This window comes from Equus przewalskii, chromosome 17 (assembly GCF_037783145.1).
Source record: "Equus przewalskii isolate Varuska chromosome 17, EquPr2, whole genome shotgun sequence".
Classification (NCBI taxonomy): Eukaryota; Metazoa; Chordata; class Mammalia; order Perissodactyla; family Equidae; genus Equus; species Equus przewalskii.
In genome coordinates this window covers 75,271,293-75,286,091 of record NC_091847.1, presented here as the reverse complement: position 1 = coordinate 75,286,091, position 14,799 = coordinate 75,271,293, and the positions used below count along the sequence as shown (strand labels likewise).

The following is a 14,799-nucleotide window of genomic DNA, read 5'->3' as shown; positions in this document are numbered from 1 at the left end:
AAAAATGGGTGGAGGGAGTTGGGTGCTGAATGAGAAGTGAAACTTATGCTTTTTACATATGCTTTTGTATTGAGGCTTACATTTTTTTCTCTTTGTCTAGACTTTATTTTTAGAGCAGTTCTAGATTCACAGCAAAATTGAGTGGAAGATACAGAGATTTATCATCTATCCCCCCCATGCATAGCCTCCCCCATATCAATATTTCCCACAGAGTCGTGTATTTGTTACTTTTGATGAACTTACGTTGACACATCTGTATCACCCAAACTCTATAGTTTACATTAGGGTTCAGTCTTGGTGTTGTATATCATATGGGTTTGGATAAACGTATAATGACATGTATCTATCAGTATAGTACATACAGAGTAGTATTGAGGCTTTTTAATCAGCATGTATTCCTTTTTTAGATCTTTCTTTTTAAATGAAAAAGGGAGTCAGAAGGGGAGAGTATACTCCTGTCCTTTCTACTTTATAAGATGATTGTAAAACTCGTGTAGTAGACATGAAGTGCTTGTAAGATGTAAAGTTAATATCAATTTGCAGTCTGTCACAGTACATACTGTTTATTGTTTATGGGAAAAAACTAGAGGAAATGAATGTTTCTGTTCTTCAGGATTGTGTTGTCAAATCTCTTCGCATTCCATACTCTGTCCCTCTGATCTTATTTATTCAGTTACGTCTAAATGTGATGATTCTCAAATCTATTTCTCTAATCCAGAAATTTTTCTTGATTTCTAGCTCTTATTCTAGAAATCTAATTGCCTGCTAGATGAGGATGACCTGCAGATCCCTCAAATACAATATGTCTAAAAGTGAATTCATATTTTCTTTTATCATGTATCTGATGTGCTGAAGCTGGAAGCTGGTGTTCTCTTTGACACTTTATTCATATACCCCTTGTCTGAGCAATGCTAGGTTGTGACTCTACCTTCTTTAATTTCATTTCTTCTGTCAGTTTCTACAACCACTAGAAATAGTATGAAGAGTTAGGACCTAGAGGCAGGCTATCTAGATTAGAATCCCAGCTCCACCATTTATAGCCTCAGTTTCTTTATCTTTAAAACAGAATTTTACAACCTAGCAATTGCATTCATGGGCATTTATTCCAGAGAAATTGAAACATATGTTCACACAAGAACCTGTACATGAATATTTACAGCAGCTTTATTCCTAATAGCCCAAGACTGGGAAGAACCCAAACGTTCTTCAATAGGTGAATAGTTAAACAAGCTGTGGGTGGTTAAGTTTGCACGTTCTGCTTCTTGGTGGCCTGGGGTTCACTGGTTCGGATCCTGGGTGCAGACATGGGACCGCATGGCATGCCATGCTGTGGTAGGCATCCCACATATAAAGCAGAGGAAGATGGGCACAGATGTTAGCTCAGGGCCAGCCTTCCTCAGAAAAAAGAGGAGGATTGGCAGTAGTTAGCTGAGGGCTAATCTTCCTCAAAAAAAAAAAAACCAAGCTGTGGCATATTTATACCATGGACTGCTATACAGCAATAAAAAGGAATGAGCTATTGATACATGCAACAACTTGGATGGCTCTCAGGTGAAAAAAAGCCACTCTTAAAAGGTTACATACTGTATGATTCCATGTGTATAACATTCTTGAAACAACAAAATTATAGAGATGAAGAGCATATTAGTGGTTGCCAGGTGTTAGGGATCAGGGAGAGGGTAGTGGGTGACTACAAGGGGGCAGTTCTATATCTTGATTGTGGTAGTAGTTACACAAATCTACGTATGTTATAAAATTGTAATAGAAGTACACACACACACAAGTGAGTGCTTGTAAAACTGGTGATATCTGCATAACCTCTGTGGACTATACCAGTGTCAATTTCCTGGTCTTGGTATTTTACTATAGTTAAGCAAGATGTTACCATTGGGGAAAACTGGGCAAAGGGTACTTAGGACCTCCTGGTACATAGTTTGGGAATTTCCTGTGAATCTATAAGTATTCCAAAATAAAAAAATTTTTAAAACAGTTCTTGTAAGGATTAAATAAGGTTATTATTACAGTACTTGGTGCATCATAAATATATAAATAATGTAATAGTAGCAGCAGCAGCAACAGCGGTGATGGTTTGGGCCTCTAACCTCTTACCAGGCCTCTCACCAGGACCATTCCAACAATCTTCTTATTAGTCACCTTGCCCTCCAGTCCATTCTACAGTGCAACCAAAGTGCCTATCACGTATTACCCACTTCACACAAAATCCTTTAATGGCTGCCCATTATATTTTAATAAATTAATTTCTTTTTTTTAATCACAGTGGAATGAAGCATTGGAGTCAGCGTGACTTCCAAGATACTGTAATAGGTGAATTAAAGATAAAAACAGAAAATCTAAAGTGATTTTTCTCACATTCGAGAAACTGTTATTTTAAAGTTTGTTTGTTTGGTATTGCTGCCTCAAACACTACCCCAAAACTTAATGACTTAGGACAAAAAGATTTATTATTTTTTATGGTTCTGTAGGTTGGCGGAGCAGTTCCTCTGTTGGTTTCACTTGACTCTCTTATGCAGCTGAATCTACCTGGAGAGTTGACTGAGTTGGAAGGTCCAGGATGTCCTCATCCACATGTTTGCAGTTGGTGCTGGCTGTCCGTTAAAATGCTTCAGTTATTCTCAGTGTGGCTTCTCATTCCCTAGTAAGCTAGTGTGGCGTCCTTGCATGGCATTCTCAGGATAGTGTTCTAAAAAGGTGAAAGTGGAAGCTGCAAGGCCTCCTTGAGGTTTAGGCTTTGGAACTTAGATATCTAATGACCCTTCCACCATATTCTGTTGGTCAGAACAACTCAGCAAGCTAGCCCAAATTCAAGGGAGTGGAGAAATAGAAAAGGACTTCTGTTTCAGTCAGATTGGGCTGCTAAAACAAAGGACCAGTGTCTGGGTTGTTTAAACAGCAAGCAGTTGTTTCTCACAGTTCTGGCGATTGGGAAGTCCAAGATCAAGGTGCCAGCAAACTCTGTGTCTGCTGAGGGCCCACTTCCTGCTTCAGAGACGGCTGTCTTCTCACTATAGCATCATATGGCAAAGGGGATGAGAGAGCTCTCTGGGGTCTCTTTTATAAGGGCACTAATTGCATTCATGAGAGCTCCACTCTCATGACCTAATTACTTCCCAGAGGCCCATCACATTAGGGGTTAGTATTTCAGTATATGATTTTTGGAGAGACACAAAAATTCAGTCTCTAATAGTAGTCCATAGAGAGATCAGATTATTTTTCGTTTTCTTAATGTAAGGATGAATAACAGTCCAAAAAAATGACACAGTCACTCTAAGAATTTGTGCAAAGCTTTGCTGAGACTTAAAAAGTAGAAATAAAAATACATGTACAAAAGACATTAAATGGCAAGCCAGGAAGGACAGGTTCAAAATCTTTATGAAGTAGAACAGTGTACATAATATGTGGGAGAAGCAGCCTTATCTGATTGTTGTGCTATAGCACTGTTTGCTGAAAACCTGAAGGAAGCAAGAAGGTTGAAAAAGTCACTGGTTTATTTATTTGAACAGATTTTAAACACCTGTTTTAACATCTTCCATTAAAATGTTCATTTTTCCTAACCTCTTATTTTCATATGGTCTTGCTGGACCATAGATTTGTTGCTGGCTTCTCTTTCCTACTTTATCAGTTAGGAATTGTGTTTGGCTGCTAGAAACAGAGATAAGAGATAACCATGGCTTAAACAAGACAGTAGTTCATTTTTTTGTCTTGTGAAAAAAAATTCAGAAATAGGCAGTCTAGCACTGATATGGCAACTCCGTAGAGTTGTCTTGTCTTGTCCTTGTCTTCTTCCTTTGCCATCCTTAGGATGTGGATTCCATTCTCAAGATCACAGAATGGTTCCTGGAAATCCAGCCATCACATCAATGTTCTAGACAGAAGGAAGGAAGAAGAAAGGCAGAGGACAAAAGGGGCACACCACTCATCTTTAAGACTCTTTTCTAGAATTCCCTACACATTTTTTCCTCTCATCTCATTGTCCAGAACTTAGTCATTCGGCCACACTTAGCTATAAGTAAGATTCAGAAATGGCTTTTAGCTAAACATAGACTAGTTCAGTGAGGGTGGAGGTAAGGATCTATATTGGATAGGCACTGGTAGTCTTTCACACACCTGTCTTCTGTGCTGACTGCCCACTTGTTGCTGTGAAGCACTTAATTCAGCAGACACGAATTAAGTGCTAACTATGTGCCAGGCCCTGTTAGGAAGTGGAAATACAAACACAACTGAGACATACTCCCTGCCCTAGAGAAGTGATGGTTTCATAATAGGACTAATAGGTGCCGGCCCTGTAGCCGAGTGATTAAGTTAGTGTGCTCCACTTCGGTGGCTCAGGGTTTTGCCGGTTCTGATCCTGGGCACGGACATGGCACTGCTCATCAGGCCATGCTGAGGCAGTGTCCCACATACCACAACCAGAGGCACTCAGAATTAGAATATACAACTATGTACTGGGGGGATTTGGGGAGAAGAAGAAAAAAAAAAGACATTGGCAACAGGTGTTAACTCAGGTGCCAATCTTTAAAAAAAAAAAAATAGGACTAATAAACCTGTACATAGGTTTCTGAGAACAGAAGGTATTAAGTGCTGTGGGCTGTTGGGACTAGTTATCACTTTGATTCTGCCAACCCCATCAATTTATAAGAGGCTTAAGATGGAGAGGGAGAGGTGACCCTTTTGGAAGAGCATTGTCAATGGAAAGAAGTCAGCTGTTCTCTGCTTCCTAAAGGTAAGGAGTGAGGGCTGTTTCCCTTCCCTAAAGCCAAGAGAAAGAGGTCCTAAAAGAATCACTCTCAATGTTTTGTGTACCTTTTAGAAGAGAGACTGTTGTTGGAAACAACATTCTTATCCAGGATGGGGCAGAAGCTCTTTAACCAGAGAAACGTGGCATGAAGTAGTGATGAGCATAAGTGATATTTTGATGTCTGCAACAACTGTAATTTGATATGAAAATACCTGTGATATCTCTCCGTGACCAAGTGACAGAAAATACTGTGGTTTTTTGTTTTGTTGTTTTGCCTACGTTCATAATCAAATGAAATTATAAATTTTAGTTAGAGATTAGTAAAAATAGTATAATTTTCTTCCCAACAAAGTTTATAAATTTTATCTACAAATCCCTGGGGGTCTGTGGACTCTACATTGAGAACTTGTGAGTGACGGGGATCCCTTGAATGAATACAGAGTAGTACACTAAGAAAAGGCTTTATAGATGAGGGGGCTGGTTGGTCTGAGTCTTGAAAGAAGAGTAGGGTGGCTGGGCTAGAGGGTAGAGGAGAGGCATTCCAGGGAGGAGAGTAGCTTAAGAAAATGCGTGGAGGTGTGAGACAGCCTGGCATATAATGGAATTGTAGATTAGTATTGATGAGGGGAAGTCTGTGTAGAGACCAGGGTATAATTATTATTCCTACTGACAGGGCCATTTTGTTCATGAGCATCCTGAGCAAGTACTGGTGACAGAGCCTGTCTAGCCAAACCGTAGATCTGTACCTCTGGTCATCTCTCTTTTTATGCTTGGTGAACGACTGGTACAACTGCTTGAAAATCTGCCTACTGGGAGGATTTCCCTTTTCTTCTCTCCTGGAGGGCCACTTCTATGTAGGGGTAATGCCAGCATATCATATGGAACCATGTGTAAACCTGGCCTGAATTTTTCTTTCTTCTTTCTTTGGTCGTAGGGAACTCTGCAAGGCCATAGATTAAAGGAGAGTTGACATTCAGTAGAAGTACATGCTGTAAGTGTCTGAGCCATTTGTTTTTAAGGCTTATTTGTGCTTTTAGGGCCTCCTTTAACCTCATCATATATATAACCACTGTAGTCAAGATTAGCTACTTATGTAGTGGTGATAACCAATCTTCAAATAATGGCTTAAAATTTAACAAAAAGATTTTTTTATTGTCCTGTAAAATCTGCTGCAAGTCTGAGTTACTCCAGGGCAACTGTTCTCCATATGGCGGGTCAGCACTGCATTTCTGTATTTACCTCTGCTTCTGTTAGCGTAGTGGCAAGAGAAGAACAGGCTGGAGAGTGCGTACTGGCAATTAAATACTTCTGCAGGAATCATTTCTGCTTATTGGTCACAGCAAGTCATGAGGTCACATCTGACTTAAAGAAGGCAGAGAAGTATAATCTTCTCGTGTGCCCTGAAGGAGAGGCAAAGCTGATGTCTGACACACCGTATCACTTCCACTTAATGAAAGAATGCTGCTAGCACCTTCATCTTTATGGCTTGGTGGGTCAGAACACCCAGTTCTTAAGAGTAGATTACGTCATATGTTCATTTTGGTGCCACATAGTCAGTCTCTACCAGAGCCCAGAGGCCAAGCAAGGAGCTCTTTCTCAGAACTAGAATCATCTGCAGAAGAGGGCATGGCTTTATTCTAGAGCAGTGCTTTTCAGTCAGGGGCAATTTCGCTCCCCAGGGATATTTGGCAATGTTTGAAGACATTATGTTTGTCACAATTTGGGGAAGTCCTCCTGGCATCTAGTGGGCAGAGGCCAGGGATTCTGCTAATCATCCTCCCATGCCCAGGACAGTCCCCTCACAATGTCAGGAGTGACCAGAATGCCAGTAATGCCGAGGCTGAGAAATCCTCCAGCTTGGGCTCTATGCTTCGTGGTCTGTGTGGTGATTCTCCTTTTAGGGCCTGCTGGTAGCTTTTTGCAGCTACTTTATCATCTACCACAGACACTTGGCACACCACTGAGTTCGCTGGACCTTAAGGCCCAAATGGCAGAGTATCTTCCACTACTGCACTGATGTGCTACACTGCCTACTCATGTCTTGGGCCCCATTTAAAACTGGCAGCTTTATGGGTTATTCAGGAAATGGGGAAGAGCAGCACTCTGAAATATGGTTTATGTTATTTCCAGAGTTTAAAGAGACCCATCAAGCACCATGTTTCTTTCTAAGTGGTGGTGGCAGGCTGAGCAATGGCAGTTTGTCCTTCATTTTGAGGAGAATGTCTTGGCATACTCCAGACTGCTAGACCCTCTAGAGACTTCATTAAGGTGGCAGGCTTCTAAGTTTTTGTGTGATTCCTCCACCCTCTGGCATGCATGTATCTTTCTAAGGTATCGTACTGACCAGGTAAAATAAGCACGATGTTCTCAGTATAACGAACGTGTGTAATACCCTGTGGGTTGGGGAGTTGTTCAAAGTTCTTGTAGTCTAGGTTGACAGAGATCTGGCTTCACCACTTACTAGCCAAGTGCCCTTGAGCAAATGACTTAACCTATTAGTCCCTGTTTGTTTCTTCATCTATAAAATGGGGATGATAATAGTACCTACCTTATTGTTGTAATATTGTATTGTATTGTATTGTAAATTGTATTGTATTGTTGTAAATATTGGATGACTTGCGTAAAATGCTTAAAAAGTGCCTGGTATTTAATAAATGCTGTACAAGTATTAGCTAATAAAATAATACCTATAATAATACAAAATCTTTAAGGAGAAAGAACATACAGGTGAGTATGTTTATAACCTCAGCATTGGAAAGATGTTCATTAAAAACCAAAAAGCACAATACTGTAAAGAAAAAAAGATTGACAGATTTGGCTAGCTATTTTTTTAATTTGTAAATCTAAATTTTAAAGATAAGCTCCTTTATGTACATTTAATTGTATTTAAAATTAGAAACAATACTTCAGAACTTTTCTAGTGCTATTAAAAAAGTAAAAATGGTCACAATAAGGGAAAAGGAAGAGATATTTAGGCACTTAGATTCCTGCCCCTGCTCCATGTCCCTCTGTCTAGTTTCCTGCTTTCTCTTTTTATTGGTTGCAGTTCTGCATTATAGTTAAAAATGATTAACTTGGGGCTGGCCCCGTGGCCGAGTGGTTAAGTTCACGTGCTGCGCTTTGGTGGCTCAGGATTTCGCTGGTTCAGATCCTGGGCATGGACATGGCACCGCTCGTCAGGCCACGTTGAGGCAGCATCCCACATGCCACAACTAGAAGGACCCACAACTAAAATATACAACTATGTGCTGGGGGGATTTGGGGAGAAAAATCAGGAAAAATAAAAAGATTGGCAACAGTTGTTAGCTCAGGTGGCAATCTTTAAAAAAAAAAATGATCAACTCAAATATTTTTTGCCTTCAGGAAGAGCTTTTCCTGAACTCTGTCATTAACGAGGTAAGGAAGAGAAATTTTTTAGAGGTTAAAATGCCACCAAACCGAGACGCTACTGCCTTCCTTGACTCTTTGAATACTAACTAGTTTAAACATTTATTTGGTACTTGAACGATAGATTCTAAAATTCAGCATGTTTTTCTGGAATATGTTGTATTTAAAGCATGCCCATTCTTTAGCATCCAGAATACATTCTCCAAATATTATTTCCCACTGAAAGGAACCAGGGTTCCTTGGAGAAATATTTGATCTTGGGTGTAGGGCAGGAAATGTACAAGAGGAACCTGGACTTCTTGTTCTAGTAGGCAGCTGGGAGGCTATCATCATTTACAAGGTTTATGTCAGACGAACTTAGGAGCTGTGTTGGGTGTGCCCCAGACCACCCCCAGATTTCATGATTTGTTGGAATGACTCATAAGTCATTATAGTCGCAGTTATAGTTTGTTATAATGAAGTGATACAAATCAGCAAAGCAAAAGGCATATGGGATGCAGTCTGAAGGAAACCGGGTATAAACTTGCAAAAGTCCTCTCCCAGGGAGTTGAACAGGATGCACGTAATCCCTCCAGTAAAGAGTTATGACAACATGTGTAAAATGTTGTCTATAGGGAAGATCACTTGAGCCTGGATGTCCAGGTTTTTACTGGGAGTGAGTCATGCAGGCCACAGTTGCTGAAGGTTTAGACCTCTAAAAGGAAAGCAGATGTTTACCGTAATCCCACTGTTTGCACAAACTAACTAGACAAACTGCTACATGTGATTCAAGGCCCCAAGCATACAAAACACTTTTACCAAAACATTTCAGGAGTTCAGTTCCCAGGAGCCACCTGTTAGGGGTTGAATTGTGTCCCCCCAAAAGTTATGTTGCAGTCCTAACCCCCAGTATTTCAGAATGTGATCTTACTTGGAAATAGGGTGATTGCAATTGTAATTAGTTAAGATGAAGTCATACTGGAGTCTTTACTCCATTATGGCTGGTGTTCTCATAAGAAGAGAAGAAGAGACACAGTAAGAAGATAGCCCTGTGACAACAGAGGCAGAGATTGGAGTGATGCATCTACAAGTCAAGGATTGTTGGCAACTCCAGACTAGAGAAGGCAAGGAAGGATTCTCCCCAGGTTTCAGAGAAAGTATGGCCCTGCTGACCTCTTGGTTTCAGAATTCTAGCCTCCACCTGAACTGTGAGATGATAAATTTCTGTTGTTTTAAGCCATGCACTTTGTGCTACTTTGTTATGGCAGTCCTGGGAAACTGATACACTAGCCAGTGGCCGGGAAAACAGGCCCTTGTTAGGAATCTGCAAGGTTTGAACACCCAGGCTTGCTGAGTTAACTCTTTCCTGCAAAGGAGCCAAGCATGAAAAAGCTACCGCTGGGCAAATGTAGGACTTTTTTTTTAAGATTTTATTTTTTCCTTTTTCTCCCCAAAGCCTCCGGGTACATAGTTGTATATTCTTAGTTGTGGGTCCTTGTAGTTGTGGCATGTGGGATGCCGCCTCAGCATGGCTTGAGTGGTGCCATGTCCACGCCCAGGAGTTGAACCGGTGAAACACTGGGCTGCCGCAGCGGAGCGCACAAACTTAACCACTTGGCCATGGGGCCGGCTGCAAAGATAGGACTATTTGAGTATTACTAAGAATAATAATTGTGGTGGGTTGAAATATATCAAGTGTGTTTAGCTCATGAGTTTATAATGATACTTAGAGCAAAACTAATCAGTTATCAGTAAAGAATGCTAGTTAACTAACTCATTTTGAAAACTTGTAAATAAAGGGGAAGAAACTATGCATTTATCCAGAAACTATACATTTATCGCCTTTTCCTATAAAAATGCTACTGCTGAGTAATCAAATACTAGATAAAGAGAAGTTTCTCTTTATAGAAGTATTACAACTAATTATATGAAGAAGGAATGATAGAGTTAGATAATGAGATTATAACCATTTTGTAATCCCTAAAGATCCGTCAGCATTGATACCAGCAGCTGCTAAGATCACAAAAAGTTACAAGACATGAGCCTTCTGACTGAAGAACACAACACCAATGGTCTTCCTCCCCTAAAATGAGCCTGATCTGGTCAAACCGCTGTGTCCAACCACAATTTTGCAAGAACTACTAGGGACACAGGAATATATTAAATCACCATTAGGATGCAATTAGCAAAATCCAATCCAGACACGGGGAAATGGTAAATAACTATTTCTTCAATAAGCAGAATTTGTTTCAGGCTGACGTAAGTAACTCTGTTTCTTCAGCGAATAAATTACAACAAAACAAACACACACATCTATAGATTAAAAGAGATTTAAGAGACATATCATCCAATCCTGATATGTAAACCTCATTTGGATCCTGATTCAGTGTTTTTAAAAGATGACACGAGGGGCTGGCCCCTGGCCAAGTGGTTAAGTTTGTGCACTCTGCTTCGGCGGCCCAGGGTTTTGCCAACTCGAATCCTGGGCGTGGACATAGCACCACTCGTCGGGCCACACTGAGGCAGCATCCCACATGCCACAACTAGAAGGACCCACAACTAGAAATGCAGAACTATGTACTGGGGGTGGTTTGGGGAGAAAAAGGAAAAAAATTAAATCTTTAAAAAAAATAAAAATAAAAGATGACACGATTATAAATTTGAACCTTGACTGGATATTTGAGTATATTAAGGAATTGTTAAATTTCTGTAAATGTGACGATATTGTGGTTATGTTGGAAAAAAGCTCCTTATCTTTTATCAATATGTACTAAAATATTTACAGTTAAAATGGTATCCAGAATTTGCTTCAAAATAATTGGGGGGGGAGGGACTGGGGGAGTATAGTGAAAAAGGATTGGCCGTGAATTCATAATTATTGAAGCTCAATGATGGGTGCATGAGGGTTCATTTTTACTGTATTCTCTGTTTATGCATACGCTTAAGATTTTATCTGACAATTAAAAAGGAACATATTCACAAGCTACTCTAGTTGTGTAATCAGTAGAAGAACATGTTCATAGAGAAAATTCCTATGTGATGACATTACACCAGACTATTTCTCAGAAGGATTTAATGTTTTATTCTTCCTCCTTGGGAATAAATTACTTGCTCTTTTCTGGGAGTGGAAAAGTAAGGGAACTGGGAAAGAGATGTGAGGTAAACAAAAAGATTAGTTACTTGTACTTTGCCTTGATTATTATGCTCTACCTAAATAACTGAGTCAATATAAAGTCATCAGCTTCAGTTTTCATATTCTTTCTCCACTATGTTCTCTGTACTTATGCTTCTCATTCTTGAGACTGGGTCTCATATCATGAACCTCAGAAAAAACATACCTCCTTCCATGAAATCTGAAATTGTTTCTTGGAACCATCCAATAAGATTTAATTGAAAAAAATCCTAAACCAGCCAGACATTCAAACTATACAGCACATACTTAAATGACTTTCAGCAGTTTGATCATTATGTGTCTAGGTGTGGATCTCTTTGAGTCTATCCATACTAGAGTTTTTTAGCTTCTTGGATGTGTAGATTGTTTATCATCAAATTTGGTAAGTTTTTGGCGATTATTTACTCAAATATTATTTCTGTCCCTTTCTCTCTTTCCTCTCCTTCTGGGAGCCCCATTATGTTTGTGTTGGTATGATTGATGGTATCCCACAAGGTCTTTGAGGCTCTGTTCATTTTTCTCCATTCTTTTTTGTTTTGTTCTTCAGACTGGATAATCTCAATTGGCCTATCTCACGTTCACTGATTCTTTCTTTTGCCAGCTCAAATCTGCTTTTTTCTGTGATCAGCCCCTCTTGACAATGTTCTCTCTCTCTTCCATGTGGCCCCTATCTGATCCATGGTAAACATTTGTGCAGTCTTCAATGATGCACACTGGAAATGCTCATTTCAACATATCAGTAAGCTCTTTTTACTCTGACATGGAGTAAGTGCTAGCCAGTCTCTTGCCCTTTAGATTTCTTTGATGTGAGGCACACCACTCTAATGTATCCTTCAAGCTGCTGGTGACATGTGTCAAGATCTCTGAGTAATATCCCTGAAGTACCTTCTTACTAATGGGGTCAGAGCCAGCCCTGATGGCCTAGTGGTTAAAGTTTGGTGCTCTCACTGCTTCAGTGGCCTGGGTTCAGTCCCTGGGTGTGGAACCACACCACTCATTTGTCAGTTGCCATACTCTGGTGGTGGCTCACACAGAAGAATTAGAAGGACTTACAACTAATTTATATAACTGTGCACTGGGACTTTGAGGAGGAAAACGAAAAAAGAGAGGAAGATTGGCAACACATGTTAGCTCAGGGTGAGTGCTTCCCAGCAAAAAAAAAAAAAAAAAAAGACACGGGGTTAGGAGGTAATACCACTTATATTTGCTCCTTGGGGCAAGATGGGATTCATGGCATTTCAGTAACCTTTTCCAAAAAATCATCTCCTGTTCTCCAGTAACTTCTGACACTTCTGTATTTTCCCTAAAGGACTATCTCCTTTGCAAATACTGCATTGAGTCTTTCACATTTCATTATCTTTAGTTTTTAGATGTTTCATTATAACGTATCTAGGTGGTGTTTTGTTTTGATGGGAGAGTATTTATCCTGCTTGGAGTTCTCTGAGCTTCACGGATCTGTGGTTTGATATCTTTCATTGTTTTTAGAAAATTCCCAGCCATTTTGCCTTTGTGTTTCTTGTATCCTATGTTCTCTCTTTTCTTTCTGGGATTTCAGATAAAACTATGTTAGACAATTTGATATTGTCCCACAGGTCTTGGATGATCTGTAAATTTTTTTCCACTATTTTATTTCTCTTTGTGTTTCAGATTTGATAATTTCCTTTGACTTATCTTTAAGTTTAAAATCAGTTCTTTCCTGAAACTGTGTTGGAGTCCATTGATGAACCTAGAGAAGGAGTTGTTTTGTTTTTATTTCCAGCATTTCCTTTGATTCTTTCTTGTAGTTTTCATCTCTCTGTTGTAATTTCCCTTCTATTCATGTGTGTTATCTAACTTTTTCACTAGACCCTTAATTTATCATAGTTATTCTGAAGTCTCTGGCATTTCTAACACTGGGTTATTTCTTAGTCTAGTCTTGATTGCTTTATCTCTTGACTGGAGGTGGTTGTTATTGTGTCTTGAAATTCTTAATTGCGTGACATATATTGTGTGTAGAACAGTAGAGACTGAGGTGTATATTGTATTTATGCCTGAAAATGAGCACACTCTGTCTGGCCATTAGTGTGTGTGGGTTAGTCCAAGCTAATCAGGAGTTGAACTGGGTTTGGGTTTGTTGCGACTGTCATTACCTTCAGTGCACTTCAGACTTCAGATTTTTGTTATGGTAGATTGCTATTGCTTTGTGTTAGGGTAAGGATTTAGTTCTCAGAGGGTTTTCCTCAGCATTCATGCTTTACCCTCAACTTTCAGCCATTCTTGTCCACTTATGACACAGAAAGGGTCTCTTCACACTTTTTTTTGTGGGAAGGTTTTTTAACTACAAATTCCATTTTTAAAGTAGATACAGTACTGTTAGCATTATCTCTTTCTTCTTGAGTGAGGTTTGGTGATACGTTCCTTTTAAGAAATTTGTCCATGTGAACTAAGCTCTCGAATATATTAACATAAAGTGTTCATAAGGTTCTCTTATGTTCTCTTAATATCTGTAGAAAATAACAATAATAAAAAGTGAGGAAAAAATCACATATTTATCTTTGTAATTACCATTTCTGATTCTCTTCAATCCTTAGCATAAATCCATATTTCTATCTGATATCCTTTTCCTTCCCCTCAAAAGGATTTGTGTAACACTTCTGGTAGTGCAAGGCAGCTTTTGTATGTCTGAGAAAGTCTTTGTTTTGACTTTATTTGTGAGACATTTTTGCTTTATAGAATTGTACGTTGACAGATTTTTTCTTTTAGTACTTTAAAGATGCTGCTTCATTGTCTTCTCTCTGGCATCATTTTATCCTTTTCTTTGTGCCTTTGTACACAATGTGTTCCCCCCTGCCCCCGGCCAGCTGTTTTTAAGATGTTCTCTTTATCACTGATTTTGAGCAATTTAATTAAAACTACTTGATGTAGTTTTCTTCATGGTTCTTGTGCTTGGGGTTCATTGAACTTCTTAGAACTGTAGGTTAATAGTTTTCATCCAATTTGGACATTTTTTTGTCTCCTTCTCTTTACCCCCTACTTTGGGGAATCCAATTATACACATATTAGGCTCCTCAAAGTTGTCCCACAGCTCACTGATGCTGTTTGTTTTAATTTTTTTCACTGTGTTTCATTTTGACTAGTTTCTGTTGCTGTTTTCAAGTTCGCTAATCTTTTTTGTCCGCAATGTCTAATGTGCCATTATTCCCATCCAGTGTGTTTTTTACCTCATACATTATAATTGTTATTTCTGAAAGTTCGATTTTGGCTTTTTGTTTTTAACATCTTCTATGACTCTACTTAATGTTTTGAATATTATAGTTAGAATTACTGTTTTAAAGTCCTTGTCTGCTAATTCTAACATCTCTATTAATTTGGGGTCAGTTTTGATTAATCGATTTTTCTTTTCATTATCTTGTTTTTTCATGTATCTTTTTTCCCTGATTCTTTGCATTCCTGGTAAATTTTTTTATCTTGATATTTTGAGTTTTACCTTAGGGTGTTCTGGATATTTTTGAATTGCTATAAATAT

General features: G+C 39.1%; 1 protein-coding gene across 27 annotated transcripts in view; it reads left to right on the top strand.

Annotated features, from left to right (window-relative positions):
- HYCC2 (hyccin PI4KA lipid kinase complex subunit 2) overlaps positions 1 to 14,799 on the top strand; it is an 89,037-nt gene that overhangs the window by 4,095 nt on the left and 70,143 nt on the right. For 5 of the 27 annotated variants that reach the window (XM_070580577.1, XM_070580571.1, XM_070580595.1 and 2 more), the window contains exon 3: positions 5,691 to 5,747. The exons of the other annotated variants lie outside the window; for them this stretch is intronic. The gene's annotated coding sequence lies outside the window, so the exon portion shown is untranslated. The remainder of the gene's footprint in view (positions 1 to 5,690; positions 5,748 to 14,799) is intronic. 27 annotated transcript variants of the gene reach the window in all.